The sequence below is a fragment of the Pezoporus flaviventris genome, unplaced genomic scaffold (assembly GCF_033815535.1).
Source record: "Pezoporus flaviventris isolate CSIRO_AGI_PZ_B2104156 unplaced genomic scaffold, CSIRO_AGI_Pfla_v1 ptg000001l, whole genome shotgun sequence".
Lineage (NCBI taxonomy): Eukaryota > Metazoa > Chordata > Aves > Psittaciformes > Psittacidae > Pezoporus > Pezoporus flaviventris.
This window is the reverse complement of record NW_026892549.1, coordinates 37553138-37577295: the sequence shown is the minus strand read 5'-3', so window position 1 is coordinate 37577295 and position 24158 is coordinate 37553138. Positions and strand designations below refer to the sequence as shown.

At 38.9% G+C, this 24158-nt stretch overlaps 1 protein-coding gene across 8 annotated transcripts in view; it reads right to left on the bottom strand.

Moving 5' to 3' along the window:
- The window catches only part of CSRNP3 (cysteine and serine rich nuclear protein 3), a 101712-nt gene that overhangs the window by 39325 nt on the left and 38229 nt on the right, over positions 1-24158 (bottom strand). The window contains exon 1 of one of the 8 annotated variants that reach the window (XM_061452378.1): positions 3919-3995. The exons of 5 other annotated variants lie outside the window; for them this stretch is intronic. The gene's annotated coding sequence lies outside the window, so the exon portion shown is untranslated. Of the gene's footprint in view, positions 1-536; positions 590-2136; positions 2392-3918; positions 3996-24158 lie in introns of those variants that run through there. 2 more of the 8 variants (XM_061452349.1, XM_061452358.1) reach the window with 2 other exon arrangements.

Here is a 24158-nt window from a genome sequence, read left to right as displayed (position 1 = left end):
TATGGAAAAGGCAGGTGCATTTCAAAGTGTGATTCCATTATAACAGTGGGAATGCAGTTCCACAGGGAAGTTCCTATTGTTATTTTAGAACTCACTGTTTATCTTACCTACATATGTATTTACTGTAAGTACCTAAATGCCTCTTAAATGTAAAACCGGCTGTACTCATTTCAGACAAATACGGCAATTATACAAACCGCATGACTATGTGCTGCTTTGTTTTCTCCATCTAAATCAGTAAGGAGTGAGAAGTTCAGTGTATTTCACCCAATCCGACGGTAAATAGTGCAGGTGTTACTACAGTCGTTACCGTGTTCTCCGTTGCCAGCTGCATACAATGAAACAAATACTTTATCACAGCCCTTCAGATCTAGCCTGAACGTGCCTGTTTTCAGAGATGTTGCCTTTTTTATATAGAATTATATTTTATAGGATGTTTTAATACAAAGATTGCAAAGCACCTTCACTGACGCTGTAGTAATATTTATAGCTGGAAAATTCTGCACTTAAAGACACCCCGAATCTCTATGACCTACGAGGCCGTGGGCTGCAGGGCCCCCTCCCAAGCCGTGGTCATAGGCAGGTATTCGCACAGGACACTGTGGTGCCGACCTGCTAGGAGCAAGAGGGGAACAAGCGATCTCCGAGCCGCGGCATCCCGCCACCGCCGCGGGGCACCGCACACACTGCGGGCCCCTCGCCACCGAACAATTCGCCCGCCCCATCATTTGCATGGCCCCTCCCCGCCGCAGGGCACGCCGGGCACACACACAGAAACCGCGCACAGCGGCCGGAGCTGCTGGCCCCCACCGGCCGCGTCCGCCAGTACGGTGCTCCCGACCGGCAGCAGCCCGTCCGCACGCCCGTTGGTTTGCGCGGAGCCCCGCTCCACAGCCGGAGCGCGGCTTCTTTTCCCTTTCCCCCTTTTCCAATGGGAGCAGGAAGGGACCGCGGGTCAGCGACGGACCCGCTGCGCGCACGGCTCGTTTCAAGGCACCCACGTGAATTAGCATCACGCACAGACACAATAGTAACCCCGGCGCGGACGCAAGGCGAGCGAGGCTGCGCAGCCGGCGCGGGGTGCCCGCGCAGCAGCATTCCGAGCCCCGGCCCCGGGTATTTACACAACGCTCCTCTGAGCTAGGCAGAGGGGTGTTCATTAAGAACACTTCTTGCCTCAAATCACACTCTCACATGAAAATCACATCCTGCTCTCTATATTTGTTTTTTTTTTCTTCTTTATTTTCCCAATCCCATTTCAAAGGCTCGGTCTCCTTCCTGCCGAAATATTACCCTCAAATCAACAGATCTATTTCTTTAAGACAGTGCCAGCATATCAGGTTTATGATTTCTGAGTGCTGGCGAAAACAGACAAACACTACTACAGAGGTTTGGGGATAAAAACTTTTACACAGTTAATTCCTATGCATTGTGATGTAACGGAGAAATGACATGTCTTCCCTCTGGAAGACAAACACAGGCCACTAAAATCTCAGGGGGGCAGTTTTCAAAAATGAAATATCATAACTAGGAACTACCATGAGACATAAATAGACATAAATACCTGCTTGAAAAATAACATCTCTTGCATCAATATTAGAGCAAAATAAATGCAAAGGGTTATAACGTGTCATTCCTGTGTGGATACAAAGGCATTACAAACAACACAAAACACCACTTTCAAAATTATCCAAGAAAAACGTGGAGCAAAGAAACAAATGTAAGCACTCAGTTAGATATGCTCCAGTGTTACATTATTTTTAACCAGAGTACAGATTTCCTACTGAGAAAAAAAATAGCTTCAAATACATAACAGAATAATAGATTGTTGTTACTAAATATTTTATGATATTGGTAAATGATCCATCTAGCATAAATTTAATATTACTATCCTTTTTTTCATGCACAACTGAAGTTTGAATTGCATAAGAACAATGGTAAAAATATTTTTACAATGAATCTGATCCCAGAACTTACACAATTTATTTAGCTTGGTATCACACTGATGTGCACCCTTCCGATACCACCTTATAAAATGAAAAACCACCCCTGGATTTAGTAGTAATAAGGAAATAGCAAAACCCCCACTTACATTTAAAATACTGAAGTGTGCGAAGAATCTGTAAAACAACTGACCTGTTCAAACTGCTGTTTTTCCAATCCATGCACTGTTTTTATTAAATAGGAACCAAACCAGATTGATCATCATTTTATAACGTTTGACATATTCACTGTCTTCCTAGTTCCAGCAGAATCTTCTTAAATTTCCCAGCCCCGTGTTTTATTGCTGGTACCATATGCTTTATTGTTCAGCCACAAGAGCTTCGCTCTGCACAAAGACTCATTACCTACTGCTTGCTGAGCAGCTTCAGGCTCACTGAGGCTGCCTGCATGATCACATGGGAGTTTTGTCTGAGAAAGCCAGGCATGCCTCTGATTTCACCGGCTGGGAATATTTTTATCAGCTGAGGTCTACTATCGGGAAAGAACAACAAATTCTAAGGCTTCTTTACCTCATTAAGACAACAGTCATTGTGGAAATCCTCTCAACTTTTATTATTACTCCTATCGTAACACGGGTTCAAGTAGAAATTAAGAGTTGCTAAAAGTAATTTTTCCTGTGGGGAGTGGCAAAACCCTTGCATTGTCTGCATCACTCCATACATAGCGCACACTGAAATTAATATTCTGAAGAGGTAATATTTTTCCAACACTTCATCTGCCAGTGTTTATCCTTTACATAGAGGACGAGCTTCTGAATGAAAAACTGTTCCTAAAAAGAAGCCCCTTAATTTAAATTTCTCTTATCAGTCAAGGGCATTATCCGGTAATTTTTGGTCATAAAATTAGTTTTGCTGGTTTCAGGGAGACTACTCAGGTGAATAAGAATTGGCCATTTGATCAAGGATTAGTCTCAAATCCAAATGACAAATTATTCAGTACAATGGAATCTAAAGTCTTCTTGATAATAATTGGTGATACTCAGTTGGGTCGGGGTGGGGGGGAGAGGACGTTTGGTTTTGGGGGATTTTTTTTTAACACAAAATTATACATTTAAATAACATTTTATATTGTTTAATAATATTTACCTAAGCATTTTACACTGGAACAAGTGAATACCTGTATTCAAAATTACAAAAGCACTTGCATAAAAAGTTAAATATTTAATGGTGGGTTTTTTTTACTGATATATTGGTTTTTGGAACATTTGGAGACAGCTTAACACCTATTACAGAGTGAATTCCCAGAATATCCTAATTTAAAACTCTTTAATATACTGCTAGTGATGAGAAATGAACAGCTCTTCTCCATGCTGAAAACTGGTACTGAACAAATAATTAACCATAATATTAACATTGCAAAGATGCAGCTATTCTATGAAATAGTCAATTATCTCTGGAATAATTCATAAGCATTTTGAAAATATAAGATGGCAAAGAGAAACTGTGCTCTCATTAACATTCCGCAAGTGAAATACCTACTTACTCTATCTGTGATCTCCCTCCTAAGAATAAATGACAGCTTGTTGCTCATTGTTGGCATTATTCTAGTCCTATGAAAGTCAGTGGAAGTTTTGCTGCCGATTTGCATGGAAGAAGGGACAAGCGTGACAAACACAGATTCATAGGCTTTACTGCGTCATCATGCAAATCAGTGACAAAATTCCCTGTTTTTCTATTGTTCTGTGCATCTTGCTCATTGTGTATTATTAAGGTTTTCTAACAGTTGATATGCAGTCTCTATGATTACACCGAATTATAAATGATGGGTAGTAAAGGATTCAGAATTACCCAGAACTAAATCCCGCAATGAATATCTTACAGGCTTTCACATTCATTGTGTTTAATAAAAAATTCCATTATCAAGAATGAGTATATTTTAAAGTGCCACCATTTTTATCTACCCAAAGACACAGACCGAGCAGATGGTTTGTGGCTGAGAACCTTCTACATCTCTTAAGCAGGAAACACTGCTGCGTATACACTAATGAGAAGAAACGAAAGCAGACTAGCTGGGTTGCTAACAAACAGCTGGTTTAGCTACAGCTATGCATATTTTTTCCCCGGCGATATCACTGATGATGTCATGATGCCAGTGTACGAAGACATAAACAAAAGGCAGGCATTTTTGCTGCAGTAGCACTGGGGGGGGGGGGGGGGGGAGAAAACCCAAACATTTGACAAATGGAAAGAACAAAACCTGATCAGGGAAAGAATACTATTGTCACATTTTTTGGGGGGTGGAAGGGTTGTACATACTATGGAGCACTTCTAAAATCCTGAAAGGACGTTAGAAGAAAATGCATTCAAGGACATGATACAGTTAAACCAGTTAGCAGGAAAGTGCTGTTTCTGCAGGAGACAATAGCAGCAAGCAAGTCTTAATGGTGTACGAAAGGCAGCCTCAGTTAATCAGTTCTTCAGGGCTGTGGGGGGGGATCAAGGGGGCAGGAGGGAATTTTCATCCTTCCATAGTGGAATTAGGGATTTCCTAACTTGACATTTTTTGGTAGCTAATCATATTCCATGCCATACTCTGTTCTTACAGGTTTACTAAATAGAAAGAAGTCTTTGTCAGAGGCATACTGTTGAATTTCTGCCCAAACATACTATTGAGGAAGTGTGTTTCTGCTACCATGAAAGAAGTTAAAAATCATGTAAGAGTTTCACAGTGGCCGGAACCCAGGCCTCTCTTGTGGCTCCATAGTAGAAAGAACTCCAAATGAGACACTATTTTCTGGTACCTCTCCTGTAACAGACAACTTCTTCATGAGAATCCAAATTCACGTCTGTAAAACAACAGTGGGAGAAGGATATGCAAATGCTTAGCAGTTGCATCCACCCAAGGTTTCCACTGGAGTTGAGGTAAGCAAAGGCTTTCGTCAAATAAAAGGTTCCTTGCAAATCCAAATGAAAACAGAATAAAGGACTTGCTGAAAAACTGTAAATAAGGGCAAACTGTCAGATCCCACATCTGCTTAGCAGGAAAAGCAGTTCACAGGAACATTATTATGTTTTCCCATTCCAGAGAAGCTATAGCTAAAGGGAACTGCTAAGGAAATTCTGATTCTGAATCATCTCTATCATTAGTAAGGAATAATTACATAAAGCCTGGTTTATTGTACCTTACATGCATTTAAACTTAAGTACTTTTACACAGGTTATATTCACTGAAATACAGATTTGCACAGATTTAAAAAACAACCAACAAAACTCTCCAAACCAAACACCAGCCCCCACCCCACCCTCATCCAAACCACAACCGCCACCCCAAATCAGCCATATACCACAGAACAGGCTAACACCCATGACTGAACTTCAAATCATTCCCACCTTATACAACTAAACTATTTGCCAGGTATTGAGCTTAAGCTGCAGTTCAGTATCCTGTATCACAGTTGGATGAATCATATATGAATTTAAACAGTTATTTGTACAATAATTGTTTCAATTTCATGAAACAAAAAGGGGCAACTTGCACTCAATGCGTTGTTATTCTAAAGGGCTGAATCCTGTACCTTATCATTAAATGCAAGAGCTCCTGTTTCTTTAGAAAAACACCAGAAACACAACTTCCACACCAGCTGAGAAAAACAGGGGCTTACCAAAAGTCCCTTTTGCAGTCTAGTACCAAAAAAAAAAAAAAAATCTGAAGTCAAGGATTTATGAAGTGCGTCCAGTGGAACATACATGCTCAACTCCAGCCCTTGCAAACAGCATGGTTCACATACCATGGTTTGCATTTTATGAGCTGCTGCAGCAGCAATCCCAAATGCCTCAGCACTGGCTTTCAGGTTTGGAAGTAGATAATTTGTGATCGCTCCTCTGGTAAGATCTATAAACCTTGCCTACGCAAACTCCTCTCATTTGAGCTCGGGATGAGGAATGGCTGCAAACTTCCCATGGAACTCTGCCATAACAGAAGTTCTACAGAATTACAAAATGCACAGAAATGAGAGAAAATGCTGTAATATTAATTAAAGTTCTCCATCTGAAATTACTGTCAGTTTCACTGGGGTAGGATAATTTAAAGTCTAAATTCTACATATTTCTTTCTACACCAGATAAAATTTCATCAAAGTCCCTCACCCTGGCCCCAAATGTCTTGCTTTTTCTGGATGCATCACAGTCATAGCTAAACTATCTTCAAGTACTGCCACATTAACTACTCTGTTCCAAATATTGGGGGTTGATGGGTTTCAGTAGCCTGCCAGAAAGAACAACATACCGTGGGTTCCTGAATTACACAAATATGAAAAACTTAGTCATTCCTAAATGACATTTTCAACAAAGAAGTACAACCATATTTTGAAATAAGAGTCTAGTCAGTAAAATGAAGGAAAACAGGCAAAATCTATCTGAAAGGTAACAAGACAGCCTCAGCTCAACAGATGGATGAAGAAAACAGCTTATAACTGAAGGACAGCCTTGTGAGAAGCTGTTCTGATTTCCGGCCCCTTAGCAATCTCATCTCCAAACTTTACACGGTGACTGCTAGCATGTCAATATAAGTCTGACACTGCCACCTTTCACTACTACCTCTGGCACCTTTATCTTAACCCCATCAACTGGAAGAACACCACGTACAGTTTCTTCCTGACTCTTAAAAATTACCTCCTTGACCCAGAGCAACTTCCTACATCATGTGGTGCAAAGCAGGCACAGACCAAAGTGAATTTGCGGTACATACGCTGGGAGCTATACAGTAGCATACCCCTTGTGATTTTTAACACAACAGCTCTTGAAAACAACTTTGTGTTTAATGATACATCTTGTCATCCTACAATACTTGCATTTTTCTAAGAGAAAACAAACCCTCTCACCAGGGTGATATTTCAGAGGAAAATGTGCTTCCTTTCGGAAATGACCACTGAATGGTACTATGCATTAGAAGGAACTACTGTATGCAAACAAAAATACTCCTCTGTAGTAAACATACAGGGTTTCTTTCTCCTTTCACAACCTTTCTCAAAACTGTTGGTTAACTACTACCAAAATCAAAGAACGCACTGACTTTGGCAGGCAAATTAAAAGAGGTGTACTGAAAGGTGTGTACACAAGTGGCAAAAGAATCTCTTCACTACTGTTGTATTAGATGATGTGAATCAAAGCAATTAATTTGGTGTTGCTGTAATGCTTTATACAGCCATCGGCCAAAACGCCAGCAGAGCATGGAGGTTCAAAAATAAAACAAAGCAAGTTCTATTTTAAAGAATCCTATCTTAAACAAAAACAAAAAAAAAAAAAAACCACCCAAACAAACAAAAACACCCCCTCCCCCAAAAAAAAACACAACAAAAAAAAAACCCCACACCAAAACCTCCACAAACTTAGAAGGCAGGAGACACTTTGAGAGATTGCCTGTGCTGCCTTGTATGTGCTTCCTAAACCAGGTTTGCTCCAGCCAGTATCCATGACAGCTCAGACACAGCAACATGATCCATGCCGGGGAGCAATTCAGATCTGCACAGAGCTGTGCTTGGTATAATTAGAAATTGCAATACATAAACAGAAGAAACTGAGGTCCGGTTTCATTTTTAATTACCATAATACTCCTTACTTCATCTCATTTCTCTTGCTTGGTTACTAAGCACACCTTCCTCATAACACCCTTTCTCAGCTTGCAAATTTCACTTAGCTGTTCACCAGTAAAAAGTTTAAGTAACAGCTATTTGGAGCAAGCAGGATAGCTAGTATTTTCTCTTTTTCTTCTTCTCCAACTATTTGGTTCTTTTAATCCCCCTTACACCACAGTAAACCAAAAAGGCTACTGAGTCACCACAGTTATAGCAGGAATAAAATCCAGTCAGGAGGAAGCAGACCTTCTTTCCTTACTGGACTTGTCATCAGCAGAACTTTTCTAAAGTACCACTGTTGGCTAAACTAGCAACACTTTAACAGTTTCCATAGTGGAAGATAATTCTTTCATTGTTACAACCTCTGAATTTATTCATGTCTACTGTAAACACAGGTATTTTAATTTGAGCAGACAGAAATACAAATATAATAGACACAGATCTGGAGAGCAACGTACACAATTTTTTTTACATTTTAGAGCAGTTAGTTAGCTTATGAAGCAACACATCCAGCAAAGCAACATTTTCATTGCACAGCTAAAATACATAGCGGACTTTTAATCTGACAGACAAGAAGATACCTAAAATCTAAAATAAGGTTTCTGCCTTGAAGTGCTAAATATCAGTCAGGGGTTTCATTCCACAGGAAGCAAATCTGCTGCAACACTTCTTTGCACCTTTGTACATCCTACCTTAGATCTGTCATTTAAAGCTTAAAAGGACACTGAATTCTAGGTTGCATGGTAACTTTTTACTGTTTCAAATAACCTTTAAAGCATAGAAAATTATTCTCTTTTAATAATTCTGTCCATTTCCACTTGGCCAGCACTGATTTCTTCTCCTTACGTGTTATCCAGCAGAGCTTGAAAATAATGATTATTTACTTCTTTCTTCATGTACCAGCATTACTGGTAATATCAGCATGGCACTGAGAGTTTTACTGCCTATGTTGAGTATTCTCTACCAGCAGAGCACAGCACATTTTTCCCTTGTATGTTCCATGACAGCAGACTACATAAAGTAAAAGTATTTTGCACCCTAAAAACAGTGTAATGATTTCACTTCCCCTGAAATCAGTATTAAAGGAATTAAAGACCCTATCATATAGTTTTAGCATCCCAAATAAACTTCATCGTATAAATACAAGATATTTAACTTCATATAAAGTTAAAACCTGAACCACTATACTCTTACAGCCAACTCTCTACCGTGTCATTCTAATATTCTGAAGCTTCAGAAAGCAAGCCTCTCCAATCCAGAAATATACTTTCCAAGGAACACTGACTGCCATGTCTTTCATATAGGTAGAAGATCAATTAGCAATACTTAAATAACCACATTCCTATTAGCAAATCAGTGGACAGTTCTAGGATACACTGGTGTAAATCTGACTTCAATGATAAAAATGGACTGCTGATGTACAATCTGATGACAGCTTTCAAATGGTGTTCAAAGGCATACCATGGGTTTGATTTAAATACACAGGATAACTGTGGTGGTCTCATGCACTGAAACTGTGTGAGAATCAACATTTCTGCAACATGTTGAAGTTTGTTTGTAGAAGAGATTATGAAGTGACTGTTTAAGTAAGAGATCTTCCTAAAATGCATCAGGACTAAAGGCTTTTATTAAAGCATTTTTATAGCCCAAATGTCTTTCAAGATTGCATCATTTCAGAAAGATTCATGAATGTGTTTTGTTTTTTTCATAAAACTGCTTGATACCTACCAGCTGCAGGACTTAATGTTCTGGTTAGATTTTTTTGTTCACAGTACTGAATACTGAACAAACAACTGTTTAAAAAATTACATTCATAATCATACTGGAACAGACCCCAGGTTAACAATTGCTGGCTTTGTCATGACATTCAGGGTGTCAAGCCATGACACAGGCAGTTTGCAGAGAAAAGCAGTACCTAAGTAGACAAGCTGGGATGACGAGGTAAACTGAACCATTTGAGGACATCAGAAAGGGATCATACACATAAACACCTACCTATTTTTTTAACTGTAGAAGTTAATCTAATTTAAAAAAATACTGATTCCCCCACAAATCTTGTCTGATGGTTATCCTTAGATTTTCATACCAGAGGAACAGCATTAACAGCCTTAAAAGCTACATACAACCTCATATACAGCCTCAAAAGGCTCTCTAATGTATAGCTTCAGAAGCCAAATATCTTAAAACGTCAAGCAGAATACAAAGGTGAATTCAAAGCCCCAGGATTGCAGAGAAATCAGAGATCACTTGTCATGCCCTAACAGTTACGTTTACAAGCCAACTGGAAATTTTATATATGCAATGACAAAGGTGAGTTTTACAAAAGAATTTTAAAAGCACTTAAATACATTTTCAGGAACTGCTCCAAAACATTAGAAACAGCATGGGAGGTGAAAATTTTAATAGTTACCAATATTTATGAACCCACAGGTAAGTGGAAAGGGAAAGATCAGGAAGAACTTGCCTCTATTTCAAGAGGCAGAGGCAAGGAATATACATTTATGACAGTAAAAAAAAAAGTGTGATGCTAAAGGAGATATGAAGAGATGCAGTAACATCCCTTTTGAAGCAGTATTAGATATGCATGAGAACAAAGAAAGAAAATATTTTTTGAGGCGAGGGTTTTGTGATACTTGAGATGGAAGATGCTAAAAAGTCTGCATAAGATTTTTTGCTTCACAGATGAGTTCAGTTAGCTAGATTAGAGGAGAGACAAACTGCTTACTGGAAAATGACCTTACAGTAAAGGTCTGAGAGGGATACATCTATTGTTAGCATAGGCATCATAGAGTAACTTTTTTTTTTTAGATAAGCCAGAAAAAGCACAAATGGAAATGAAAAGGCAACTGAAAATGTAACTGAATAGAAAGTTGTAGGGTAGGGAAGGAAAAAACAAAGTGCCTTTTCAAAAATACACTGAGTGGCAGTTTAGGAGCAGAGAAGAACCAGGACTGGAAATAAGCACAGGCAAGCCAACATTTCAGAAGAGCTGAAATACGGTACACTCTTGAAGATGGGTTCTGGAAGATAAGGCTGAAATGTTTGAGATCTAGGAAATAACATTTGTATCTAATGTATATATGCAGAAACCAAGGCACATGGGTCCTAAAGTAACTGAATGAGAGAGTAAAGTAAATGAATGAGAACAGCAGAAATATCGTACTGTAACACACAACTTATGCTAGGAACATAAGTCTACCCATTAAAAAAAGTCATAAAAAACAATCTGCTTGCATCTAAAGCCTCCAGCAAACTCAGGAGGCAATATTCACAGACTGTAATGTGTGCAAAGAAAAAAAAAAAGAAAGGGAAGATATGAAAGGTATCACTTTGCTACACAAAATCTGAGAATTTGGTGAAAATACATCAATAACCTCAGACTAGCATGTGTGGGGGTGGGAAAGCCAAACAGGTTGACAGCCGAGTGAAATCTAGCCTGAACTGGAACTGAAGTGAGAACTCCTGCCTGTCCACACATCCATTGTTTTATTCAATCTAAGCATATAAACAAGGTGACTCTGTTAGTCATAGGCGCACTGGAGCCCTCTACCCCAAACCAAGGCATCAGCCAAAGCCAAAAATTCAGAGGCCCACATACACATTAAACATCAAATACAATGTGGGGGAATTTTTACTAGACACTGAGTAATAAGCAATGAGGACTCTCAAGCTACAGCTTGATCGTGTGCAATTCAACAGTAGGAATAAAAGCTAGCAACAAATAGCAAGCATTCTTATTAGAGAAATATTACAAGGAAACTGCCAGGCACTTAATTGCTACACAACTGTTACTTTTGCTATAGAGGTGTTATTAATACTTGAACTAATAGCAATATTTCAGAACTTTTCTCTGCACTGTGAAACGGAGAGCCTAACTGCTAAGATCAGACTGGCAGCAGAGACCTGAAGTAATTTTGCATGAACAGTTAAACCCTGAAAGCCATTTTTAATGGACAATTTTGGGAGACTTTGAGCAGTTTTACTATTCCATGCCTAGCTTCCCCATATGGAAAAAAGAAAAAAAGAAAAACATCTTATTGTTACTTATCCCACAATTAAACTTTTAGTGATGAAAAATAAAAACTTTGATTCATTATCACCAGCTAGAGAGAGTCTGTCTCATTGTAAAATAATTACAGGAAGAAAAATCAATCAGGAGTTATTTTGCACTTCTGTCAACAACAAAGTATAAAAGAAAAACAAAAGGGGAGGTGGGGGTGGAATTACAGTGGCAAGTTTGAAAATTTAAGCCAGCAGTAAGTGGATGGGGAAATCTGTTTCTTCTGATACAGGGTGATATCCTGTCACCTGAATTCACAAAAGAAATACTCTTCAGATAGGAAAAATGTTAACCGTCTGGCATTATTTTAGAGCACACAAAGCAGTTAAAAGCCATGAATTTATCTTCTCAAAGATAATCCCTACTAATTGCTCTAGTTGTGGAAATACATTTGTGGGAAAGGATAATGAAGACTACTTGTCAAATTGGTCATGTCATTATTTCACTGCACAATCCAAAGAGTATAACCCAACCCATTCCTAGCATGCTGAGTATCAGCCTATAGAAAAGGACCCGTACATAAGCCAATCTGACCTTTCTTGCTAGTTTTTTCTGACCTTTCTGACCTCATTAGACTGCTATAAAGAAAATAAAGGAGCTGTAGTCTTGATGGATCAGAAATAACAGCAATGTGTCTAGGACTTTAGTACTAACCTGGACCACTGAATTATAATGCTTTTCAAACAATCAAAATGATAACAGGGATGATGAAGAAACAGACTGTTAAAATAGTTAAGTGAATAATATGGGGTTTAAGTTGCTCTTCAGCATCCTTAACTATTTATTCTGCTTTAATTTTAGATGGTTGGGTTTTTAAGGCCCCATTTGAGTAAGAACAGATATTAAAAATACAGTGTTCCCAGAATACTTCTCATTAAGCATGAATATAACTTAAGCACCTTGCTGGCCAGATTTTTTTAATGAATTCTTCAAATTCCCAGAGGAAGGAAACTCTACAGCCTAGAATACTAGTCTCTGAAGTCCCTGGTTCACATTTCAAACACTTCATCATATTATCAACAAAATATGTATCTTCACAGACAAAAGGGTAGAGATCCTATGAAGGTGCTTACTCTTTACATACCACACATCTTCTCCAGTGGAATTACTTAGGATTTTTAAACTGGCTGCCAGCCCTGAAATGGACAACTTACGCATTTTACATAATAAGAGGTACAAAATGTAGAAACTTATTTTGCTGTCTAAATACTGGGTTTTGCCATACCCAGTAATGGTATCTGAGCAAAACTCTCAAAAATGAAACCACAGCCACACAACCTAAAATACAAGTCCTAGTACTATGAGAGAAATTCTGCAGCAGTTGTTCTCCAAATTATAACGTGGGACACATGCCTTTTATCTTTTTATTCTGTATTTCTAACTTCTAGGGAGAAAAGTGCTATGAGGGAATTTATAGTCACATAAACCTTCTAAGTTCCCATATTGTGATTTCTGATTAAAAACTCTTGTACTGAAACACTGGAAAATGTTCACGGGAAAAGAGGAGTTTTTCTTTCTATGCCTAAAGAAGACATTGGTAGATAGGCTGACCTCAGCCAAAGGGTTCAGGCTTTATTATGCTATGCATTAAAAGGCAGGCATTGTCACATAAAATTAAATTGTGTTCCTTTCAAAAATAAGACTGTGCCATTTGTTCCTGAAATATCCTCTGTTCAGTTGTTCTGCAGTTTTACAGATCCTGGCATGAGAAACTGTTGCATTTGTGATAGCGAGAAACATGCCCTTCAGAAATGTATAGCCTGTGGTAAATCTCTGCATGTCTCACACCTCTCCTGCGCTAAGCGAGTCCACATGCTAGCACCATGCCAGCATCACTGAAGAGGATTTATAATACAGCATTTGTGCAGTAACTCTCATAGGATTTGTCCCCACCAGCTAAACATCTTAAATCAGCCAGTGGATCTAGATACTGCAGTATAGCACATAGAGCTAAGTTAGATGGTACGGTGGTTAAAAAACAACTTTATCAGATTTCTACTACAGATTTCACAGTTGTGATATCTGGGCAGCTGTTCTAGCACAATTAGGTTAGTGATTTGTGTGATCTCTCTGCTCCCCCCATTTCAGACAGTGGATGGAGATTTGAATGTGTACATTTTTCATCCCCATCCTCACTACCATCAAACCTTGTGAATGCAGCCATTTCAAGAGCAGTAGTTGGTTTTTACTTTGGCTTTTGTTTTGGGGTTTGTTTTGTTGTGGAGTTTTTTGCTGGTTGGTTTGGATGGGTTTTTGTTTGGCTGGTTTTCTTTTGGGGTTGGGGAGGGGGGAGTGTCCCTTTGTTGTTAGCCAGAGATTGGCATGTGGACAGCAATTTTATGTATGGACATGAATTAAAAAAATAAAAGCTGAATGGTTATCAGCTAGCAATTCCTCCCTGTTATGTACGGTAGAGAAAAAAACTGTTCCATCAAAATTGTATTTGTCATCTTACAGGTATGAAGAAATTTCTGTCATTTGTCCGTCCTGCAACTGAAAGAGAAATTCAAATCCAGTAAGATACAGATAGAAGAAACCACTTCAGAAATGGAAAAATGGTTCTGCTTGACACATCAAAGCATACACCTTAGCACACTTGCACTTTCGAGGCTGTGATGACAGCTGACAAGTCTGAGGAAGGTTGATCCACAGGGAGAAATTAAGTGGGCACTGTTGTGACACTGCATGGGAAGGGAAGTGTAGAATAAGAGTCCACAAAGCGTGGAAAGATAGGTTAGTTCCTGAGGAAGTTACTTGTCACTGAGGTGACAAGACGCTTGAACTGGAAGACTAACATTTTCACAAAACAGCTACAGAATAAGCATTTCTAAAGCTCCTTTAACACTTAACCAGGGGTTAACACAAAAGCCTTAGCAAAAAATTTCAGTCGTAATTCTGTGCAGGTCCCACCTATCTGAAGTTAAATTATTAATTTTCCCAGCTTGCCATTGTTTTGGAATTTGTTTATTCCTGTGAATTTGCTACAGCAGCTAACGTGCTGTTTAAAAAGCACATAGGATGAAATTCTCCTTCACAAAAGGATGGGCAAGGAGAAAAACATCCAGAAAAATAACTAACTGTTCTGTTACTTCTGTTATTATCTCAGGTATTAGATAGGTTACTTATGCTATTTACTAAATGAAGCCTAAAAAAGAACCCCCTTTTAACTGCTTTCTTACATAGTCCAGAAACTTAATTCCAAGTACCAGATGGAGAAGCGGGGAGGGGGTGGTAACTCTTATCTTTTCTCCATCTCTCAAATCAGAACAATATGACAAAAGCTTGGCTTCACATTGCAGGCTTACGATAGCAGATATAGCCAGGAATTAGCAGTAGGCAGTAAGTGTCTCCTAGTGTCTAATGGTGACTCAGAAATTCAGGTGCAATTATATCAAGTTTTGCAAGTTCAGTAACATTATGAATCTAAGAAACTCAGTCCAGAAATCTGACATGTTTTCATGCTTACCAAAATAAAGGAAGCATTTTGTTTATTAAAAAGGCAATTTTTAAACAAGCCTAATATTCTTATCAAATCACATGGTCAGTTATGAATCACATGCTCTTCCCTGCTACGCATTATTGTGAATGAGAAAATCAGGAGGGAGAAAGACATCTTTCTTCGAGGCCAGGTTGGACAGAGCCTTGGGTGGCATGGTTTAGTGTGAGGTGTCCCTGCCTATGGCAGGGTGGCTGGAACTGGATGATCTTAAGGTCCTTTCCAACCCTAACTATTCTATGATCTTCTTATCTAAATGTTTATTCATGGAAATGAATGAGCACACAAACTGCTATACCCAAGGGCTATGTGTTACTAGCAGGTACGAGGACTAGGAGTCCAGACTCCTACAGGAATCAGGGACTTCTCTATGAGGGCTGACTAAGGTCCTTTCCTTTATCCATTAATTTGGCAATGAGTGAAGAGCTCTCCTGGATATTACCTGTACAAAAGCAGGCAACAGTCTTTCTTATTTGTGAATGTTTTGTAAGTGACTCCAGAAGTTACTCTCTGAGACGGCAACACAGATTTTCTGTGTAAATTGGGGCCAACCTGTCCTGTGCAATTGTATTTCACAAACAATTGCATTGCTTGAATTTGATTTAGGCTGCTTTTCAGGATTCTTATTTCCATTTTCAACAGAACAATAAATGCTAAAATACGATGGGCAAGTATTACTTAGTAAACAGGTTATGTTAGACACTACAGTACCTTTGAGCTCTAAAATATTACTCTTACCAAGAAAAGATTGAACAATGTGATACAACACTATTTTACAGAAATTTGATAGAAGTATACAACTAAATGACAGACATTCACGCTATGAAAAACTGGGCTCAGATTCCTAAATGGTGTACTTTTAAGAAATCCTAATATGTTCTCCTTTTCATGTAAATATTAAATTTGAATTAAAATTATTTTTAATATAAAATGTTACAGTTTGTAGACAGAATAGAACTTAATGCACTGTTTTTGGGGATCACCTCAGAGCATTATGCTCTGAATGGCTGATGCATTGAGTCCTCACCAAGCCTCCTCTGGTCTCTAAAACCCAGTAAGAATTTATGAAGACAAGGAGGGGTTAAAAAAAAAAAAAAAAAAATTAAAAATCATGTAGATACTAAGCCTTATTTTCAAAAATTTTATTTCAGTAATGACTGTATGATTAAGCCTTACATTGCAAGAATTATTTACATACCATAATTCAAAACAAGTTGAAGTTGTTGTTATACTACAACACAAACACAACACACTTCTGAAGATTTACCCAAAACTTTCCATATACATTCAGCCTGTCTAGAGAATGGCAGAAAATAACAGTAAACTGTCTGGCTTGCCTTAATGTAAATTACTTGCTACTTGAAAATTCCCCACAGCCCCCCTTCTCGGATGCAGCCACCAAAGGAATATTGGTCTATTACCTTTCTAAACCACATTTTTAACTGCACCCAGCAGTGGAACAACAGTAACACCAAGGACCCTTTGGGAAGTTTTCCTGCAGTATTTACCAATCAAACTTAATGGAGCACCTCTTAAGTCAGCAGTACTATTTTCTGCAGGGTTTTTTTTCCGTTATGTTTCTACCTTACTGTGAAACACACTTCACAAAACTTGAGTATAGCAAAAGAAAAATATTTCAGTAACTTCTTTCTTGAATAAATATTATGTGAAAATTCTAATGAATTCCTTTTCCCTTATGCAGTTAAGGAAAATTGGGCCAAGTGAGCCTTCGTTAAGCAGCATGCATCCTCCTCTCTACTGTAGAGGGTCATCAAATACTCATATGGCATAAGCTACAGAAATAGAATCAACTGCCAACTGCCTTCAGTAACACGTGATAAGGATAAAAGAAGTAATATAAGTTCAAACATTCAACAAGGTAAACAGAAAAAGGAGATCAGTAATTCCTTGGTCATGAACTATTGCCCTAGATGTGCATGTCCACATGATGCTGTACATAAGCAGCATACTAATACATTTAGATCCATGGTCATTCATTAAAAGCCAGTTTAATGTCTGCACTCATATCACAGTTAATCTATAATTCAAACAGACCCTTCAGCATAAGGGTTAAGTACACTCATGCTTACTCATTTTTCCTTCATCAGTATATGTAGCATTTAAAAATAAGATTCTAATAACAAACACCTAAAGATAGCAATTAGACACGTTTTCCAGTATCTGAGTAAAGCTTGCCACAAATTATGAACACATTATCCAAGAGAAGATTCTATCATTTCTTGCCATTTATCAAGCATTTTAAATTACTCTGTGATGTTATTAAAATATTATACTGATTACACAGTTCTCTGAACACATTTACTATTTGAGATGTGTTGGCTAGCTCTTTGTGGCTGAATAAATCATATCCATTACTTCCAGTCTTTGGAAAAAATAAATCACATCATAATGTGACAAATTAAAATAGAATCTTTGAAAGTACCTCTTCAGATAACTTTGTGTTTCCTTTTCCAAAATATTAAACAGCTTATACTTCTGCAAGCAAGTGAAGGAAGATGCAAATATGGAATAATTAATGCATTTACAAACACAAGCAACAAGTTAGGAACATTTTTCCTAATTCTAGTCACATTGGAAGCTGCTGATGTATACTAATCCAATAGCTTTTAGCATGAATTTTAAGCATTTTTAAACAAAGTTGCAGCTGGAAGCTGGATTTTTTTTTTTACTAATGTACTAAAATTGCTAATAAAATCTGCTGAGATGTAAAACATAACACCTTGTTTTGTACCATCAAATGGCACAAAACTGAAACTGGACCTGTATAATTTTATAGATATATGCACATGAGTAACTGCTACTGTACTACTGACCTTGTGAACGCCAGTTTCTCTCAGGAGATTTTTAGACCTCTGAAATCATGTTTTCAGTCTGTAGACATTTCCTTAATCTGTCCTTAAAAAAATGAAATTCATGTCTCATTACCATTAAAATGATACCAATAAACTTAGAATTTCTATCAAGGTATTAGAGATGCCTTATGCACACTCACAGAATAAACAGAGAAATTGTTTGTTTGACATTAAACCAATGACCACGTTGAGGGAAAAAAAAAAAAAAGAGTCATAACAGCATGTGAGTAAGCCACAGAAGTTATTTTACCAAAATATTTAATTATTTCAAACAATTATTTACTAACTTGTGAAATATTTTATATTTGAGAAGAGCAGACCTGATGCTTTAGTCCAAATGATCATACAACCTTTAAGCACATAGCCAGTATGCACATTTGGTTTCTGCTACACACAAGCTACTTCAGCTCTGGCACTACAGGGATTCTGAAAACCTTCCTGTATTTCAGTGAACAGAACAAAATTCAGTAACTTCAAGGATAATTAAACATTAATCCTGCTTACCAAGAGGTGACAGACTTGCCATCTGTTGAAGTCCTTAAAGCAAGGTTTGATATCTTTCTAAAAAAGATTTTTGGATATAGTTTTTAAAAACAAAAAACCAAAAACAAACAAACAAACAAAAAAAAACCCAAACACAACAAAACCAACCAACCAAAGAAAAAAAAAAAACCACAAAAATAAACAACAACAACAACAAAAAAACAACAACAAAACCAAACCAAAGAAAAAAAACATTTGATCCACATTACACACTTGTGGACATGGCTGTGGTAAAGGGGAAAGCAACCTGTAGCACAAACCAGCAGCAGTTCTGGTCTGTCTTTGCTGTTACAGATGCCTGTTTGGGTCACTTTCCATTCTGGCCCCTAACACTTGTGATCCTGCTTTAACATAAAGTCAGACTCTTATCTTGGTTCAGTATTTCTGCTTAACTTGCAGAGGATCAGAAAAGCATATTAATTTCAACATTTCTGAATGTGGAGTCTGGTTTCTGCAGTTTGATCATTTTTCACCTTCTATGGCACTGAAAACTGAGCACACCTGGAGAGAGGCTTACGGCCAGAAGTAGTAGAGACACACTTCAGATATGCCTGGAAGGTACTTTGTCCTTGCCGCTAGTTCAGAATGACATGATTATGAAAAAACTTTGGTACACATTCCAGTTAGACCTCTAGTGACTTTCATACCCTCCTTCAGCACAGATCACGGCTCTCTGGGCATACAACTCCTACACACTGTCTTTGCTATCATCTTGAGCATCAGTGGTACAGTGCTTTCTATCCAGCCGTTACCTATTTAAGGCATGCTTAAGATTTTCTTAGGATCAAAATAATCTGGAGAATACAAAGGTTTTGATCATGTTACAGGAAGTTTAGGTGATAATTAAAAACTGCATCATAAAGGCAAACTAGATCAACTCGCCAAAACATTTAGTACTGGCTGTTTTATGCAAGTAATATTTCTTGCCAATAATACTGCAGCGGTTTGCAAGTATCACAATGTAGGCAGATGGATACAATGCAACCAACTTGAGCTTTCTAGAGCAAGAAAGAAGGTAATAACCAAATGTCTTCTAGTTTGAGGTATGGAAACAAATGAGCTGGTTGCTAACCTAATAACACAACTGATGCGATGAAGCAGTGTGCCATGCAGCATGGATGGCAAACTGAGCAGGCTGTATAAATTTCAGTGCAATAAAGAGGGTTACAAAAGAAGCGTGGGCAGAGAAGTGGGAAATACAGGAGAAATCAGGAGGTGGTTCCATTATCAGCTGCAGCAGGACGCCTATGATCTTGTACATGTGAACAGTGAGGAAAGACTGCAAAATATGGTGAGTTACTGGCTGGGCTTAAACCATGACATATGGGTAGTTATGGATCTATATAATCCCATCTCAGCCTCTAGTAGTCCCACCTAATGTCGTAAGAAGACCGATGGCTATGAGAAAGGATTTCAGTAATTTGCGGGTGGTTCACAAAGTAATCACAGAAAATATGTTTGGTCCCAAATAAGTCAAACTTTAGCTTTTCTCTGTCCTTAATATCTGTGAAACTAAAGACTCCTTCGCACTACAAAGTACAATAAACAATGCAGAGTAGAACAGGCCTGGCTCATCCACAAGCCAAAGTTCTAGACAAACACAACATTTAATGACTTCAATTAGACACATGCTCTTAAGCCAACGTTTACCCTCCTGTATTAATCTCATTGTGAGAAATGTATATTCAAAATGCCAACCCAAGCTTTATTTCAAATGTCACACATTGTCCTCTCTTCTGGATGCTCTTTAACAGTGTCTGCAGTATATTCTCATTTTTGGAAAAAATTCTCACTCCTTTAAAGGCAACACAAGCTGAATTTACTAAACCCAAAAGCATTTTTGAAGCTTACTCAAAGTCCAATAGTTTGAGTAACTTTCTTCATACAGGAACCAACTGACTTGTAATATTAGTCAAATAGATACATTCATAAGTCTTTCCACTGCAAGCCATTATAAACCATAGACTTATAGCTATATTTTATTATAAAGCACATTGCAATTAATGAAATCGTGTTACCTTCTTCCTAAGAACCCACAATTTGACAAGACAGCAAAGGTAATACTTTCTACTAATTGTAAATAGTGGTTTAACAACGAAATGGCATCTCTGCTCCAGATGTTTGTGTCCATTCCAGACTAATCACTAAAACCTAAGAAGCAAAAGGTGTCCCTCATTAAAGGAAAAATAAAAATTAAAAAAAAAAATCACAGAAACTTTATCACTTTTTAGTAAAATGTAGGTCACCTATGGTTTCCATAGTAACCAATGCTGAACTATAGCTCTAAGGATGACCACTGCCTATAGCCGCTTTCGTTGCTAGCAGGTGATGTGCAAATACTGACATGTCTCAGTTAATGTAAGAAAGAGCTAAAGAAGTGCTTGGAATTGCCATTAGTTTACTTCCAAACATAATTCCTCCTTCAACATTTTCAAAAGCATCCCCTAATATACTTGTGTAGATGAACTGACTAGCCAGTTGGAAACACCAAAACCTGATTTTCAGCACCTAAAAATTTACTCTTTGCACCTCAAGCCTCAAGTCTCCAAGATGGAGACAACCAACTTTACAAGAAGTTGCAAACAGGAAAAAACATTTATATAGAGCAACCCGCTAAACATTAGTAATACAGTTCGGAAAGCACTCAGGTTAAGCTACCTTTGATAAGCACACAGTGAGTTCTGTGATGCTGTGTGCAGTGTATTTGTTGCAAATTGGAGATAATGGTTTCACATATTATTACTCTGCACACAAGTGCAAAGTGAAACCCAGTCATGTAACAAGGCTGAAGCCACGGATACTAACAGTTAAAGCCTCATTTGGGAGGAAGTGGTATAGTTAGTCTTCAGCCAATCTGATGGTGAAAATCACTTTCTCACCACTGTTAGCCTGGGGAATACATAGTAGATGATGAATTCATTAAAATAAATTGAGTGCACCCTCAGCAAGTTTGCCGACGACACAAAGCTGTGTGGTTCGGTTGATACGCTGGAGGGAAGGAATGCCATCCAGAGGAACCTCGACACGCTTGTGAGGTGGGCTGATGCCAACCTCATGAAGTTTAACCATGCCAAGTGCAAGGTCCTACACCTGGGTCGGAGCAATCCCAGGCACAGCTACAGGTTGAGCAGAACCTCCTGCGGAGAAGGACTTGGGGGTGTTGGATGATGAGAAAATGAACGTGAGCTGGCTTCAGTGTGCGCTCACAGCCCAGAAAACCAACTGTATCCTGGGCTGCATCAAATGGAGCGTGACCAGCAGGTCGAAGGAGGTGATCCTGCCCCTCTGCTCTGCTCTTGTGAGACCTCACTTGGAGTATTGTGTGCAGTTCTGGTGTCCGCAACATAAAAAGGACATGGAACTGTTGGAACAAGTCCAGAGGAGGGCCACGAGGATGATCAGGGGACTGGAGCACCTCCCGTATGAAGACAGGCTGAGAAAGTTGGGGCTGTTCAGCCTGGAGAGGAGAAGGCTGCGTGGAGACCTCACAGCAGCTTTCCACGATCTGAAGGAGGCCTATAGGGATGCTGGGGAGGGACTCTTCATTAGAGACTGTAGTGATAGGCCAAGGGATAACAGGTTCAAACTTAAACAGGGGAAGTTTAGATTGGATATAAGGAAGAAATTCCTTACTGTAAGGATGGTGAGCCACTGGAGTGGGTTGCCCAGGGAAGCTGTGAATGCTCCATCCCTGGCAGTGTTCAAGGCCAGGTTGGACAGGGCCTTGCGTGACATGGTTTAGTGTGAGGTGTCCCTGCCCATGGCAGGAGGATTGGAATAGGATGATCTTAAGGTCCTTTCCAACCCTAATTATTCAGTGATTGTATACAAAAGACTCCATGTAACAAAAAGACTCTAATTGACTTTGATAGTGAACTGGGAAGAAACAGGATAAGTCAATATCCTCAACAACTGCTAACTGTTTTTCTCCTTTAGAATAGAGTTATTTCACTATTATGTGAGTTCAGACTAAACCAGTCCTTACCTGGAGCTATCCACATGCCTTAATGATATCAGTGCTACAAACACATAGCAGTAGGGCAATATCAGTATTCACATACACAACCAAAGCAAAAAAATGCCTCATATTTATTGAGCAGGAGAATAATAACCAATGGTGTTGATCAGCACCAATGAAGAATCATATCCTCTCACTTGCTCTAAACTCTTGCAAGCTCAAAACCACTGGTAGATGAACACAAGACACCACAGCATTATTGCTGGGAGGCCAAGCAGACAAACTGTCATGGAACAAAAAAAGCTTGAGAAAGCCATCTGGTTTCCATTACAGCTTTAAGAAAAAAACAAACAAAACAAAATAAATACAAACCCAAACCAAACAAACTCCATGCTCCATGTAACTGTTTTTACTTCATTGAATTGGCAAATTCCAAAGAAACAATAGTTTGCACATATTTCTTCTAACTGAGGCTGCTCAAAATGTCACCATTGTATTTTGGAGGCAGGGAGTTGATATTCAGTTTCTTTAAATACATTTTGTGTTTAGTGCTGTCGTGGTTTAAACCCAGTCAGGTAATTCGTTCGCTCACTTCCCCCCCTTTCTTGCCCTCCCCCTGCTCTCGGAGGGACGGAGAGGAGAATCAAAAGAATGCAACTCCCACGGGTTGAGATAAGAACAGTTTAGTAACTAAGGTATAACACACATCACTACTGCTATCACCAATGATAATAATGATAAAGGAAATAACAAGGGAAGAGAATACAACACCGCAGCACCAGCTGACCGATAACTAGCCCCCCAAGCCCGACCAAGCTCCGACCGATACCTCCTCCAACCCTGCAGTCTCCCAGCCCTTCCGGCTAACTCCCAGTTACATCCTGGGCATGACGTGCTGTGGTATGGAATACCTCTTTGGTCAGTTTGGGTCAGGTGTCCTGTCTCTGCTTCCTCCTGGCTTCCCCTCCTCCCTGGCAGAGCATGAGGCTCACAAAGTCCTTGGCCAAACCAAAACATCATTGTTATCAGCTCTGTTCCCGAGCCGAAAGTCAAAACACTGCACTGCACCAGCTACCAAGGAGGAGAAACATGACTGCTACTGCTGAACCCAGGACAGTGCACACCAGTGAATTGCCATGGGCACCAGGACAGCTCAGCAAACAGCAGGACATGTGGGAGATGAGGCTGGTCTACAGCAGAAAAAGAAAGCATGAGGACAATACAGCTTCTGACAGGCAGAATACTCTCCTTTTTCCCAATGTTTCAAAGTTCTTTAATAGTTTGCTCATAGGTCAGTAATTCCCATATGCTTGATGTCTTACAAGGCTAAATTATCTGAGGGAGGAAGGAAGTCTGTATTTTTTGTATCCAGACACAGGCCTTCATCTTAAGCCAGTCCAGTCTAGGCCCAATAGGACCAAGAAGCCCAAGCACAATACAGATGACAAAAAAACAGAATAGAAAACACTTGATCACTGAAGGCTGATAATACTGAAACAGAGACAAGATACAGTGGCATCGTTCTTGTAACCATCAGAACAGTTGCATCATGAAGCACCAAGAAAAGATAAACCTCCTAAATTCATCTGCTTGTTAATTCTGCTTTACAAGAACAACTGCTAGTCTATTAAAAAAAAACCCAAGCAAACAAG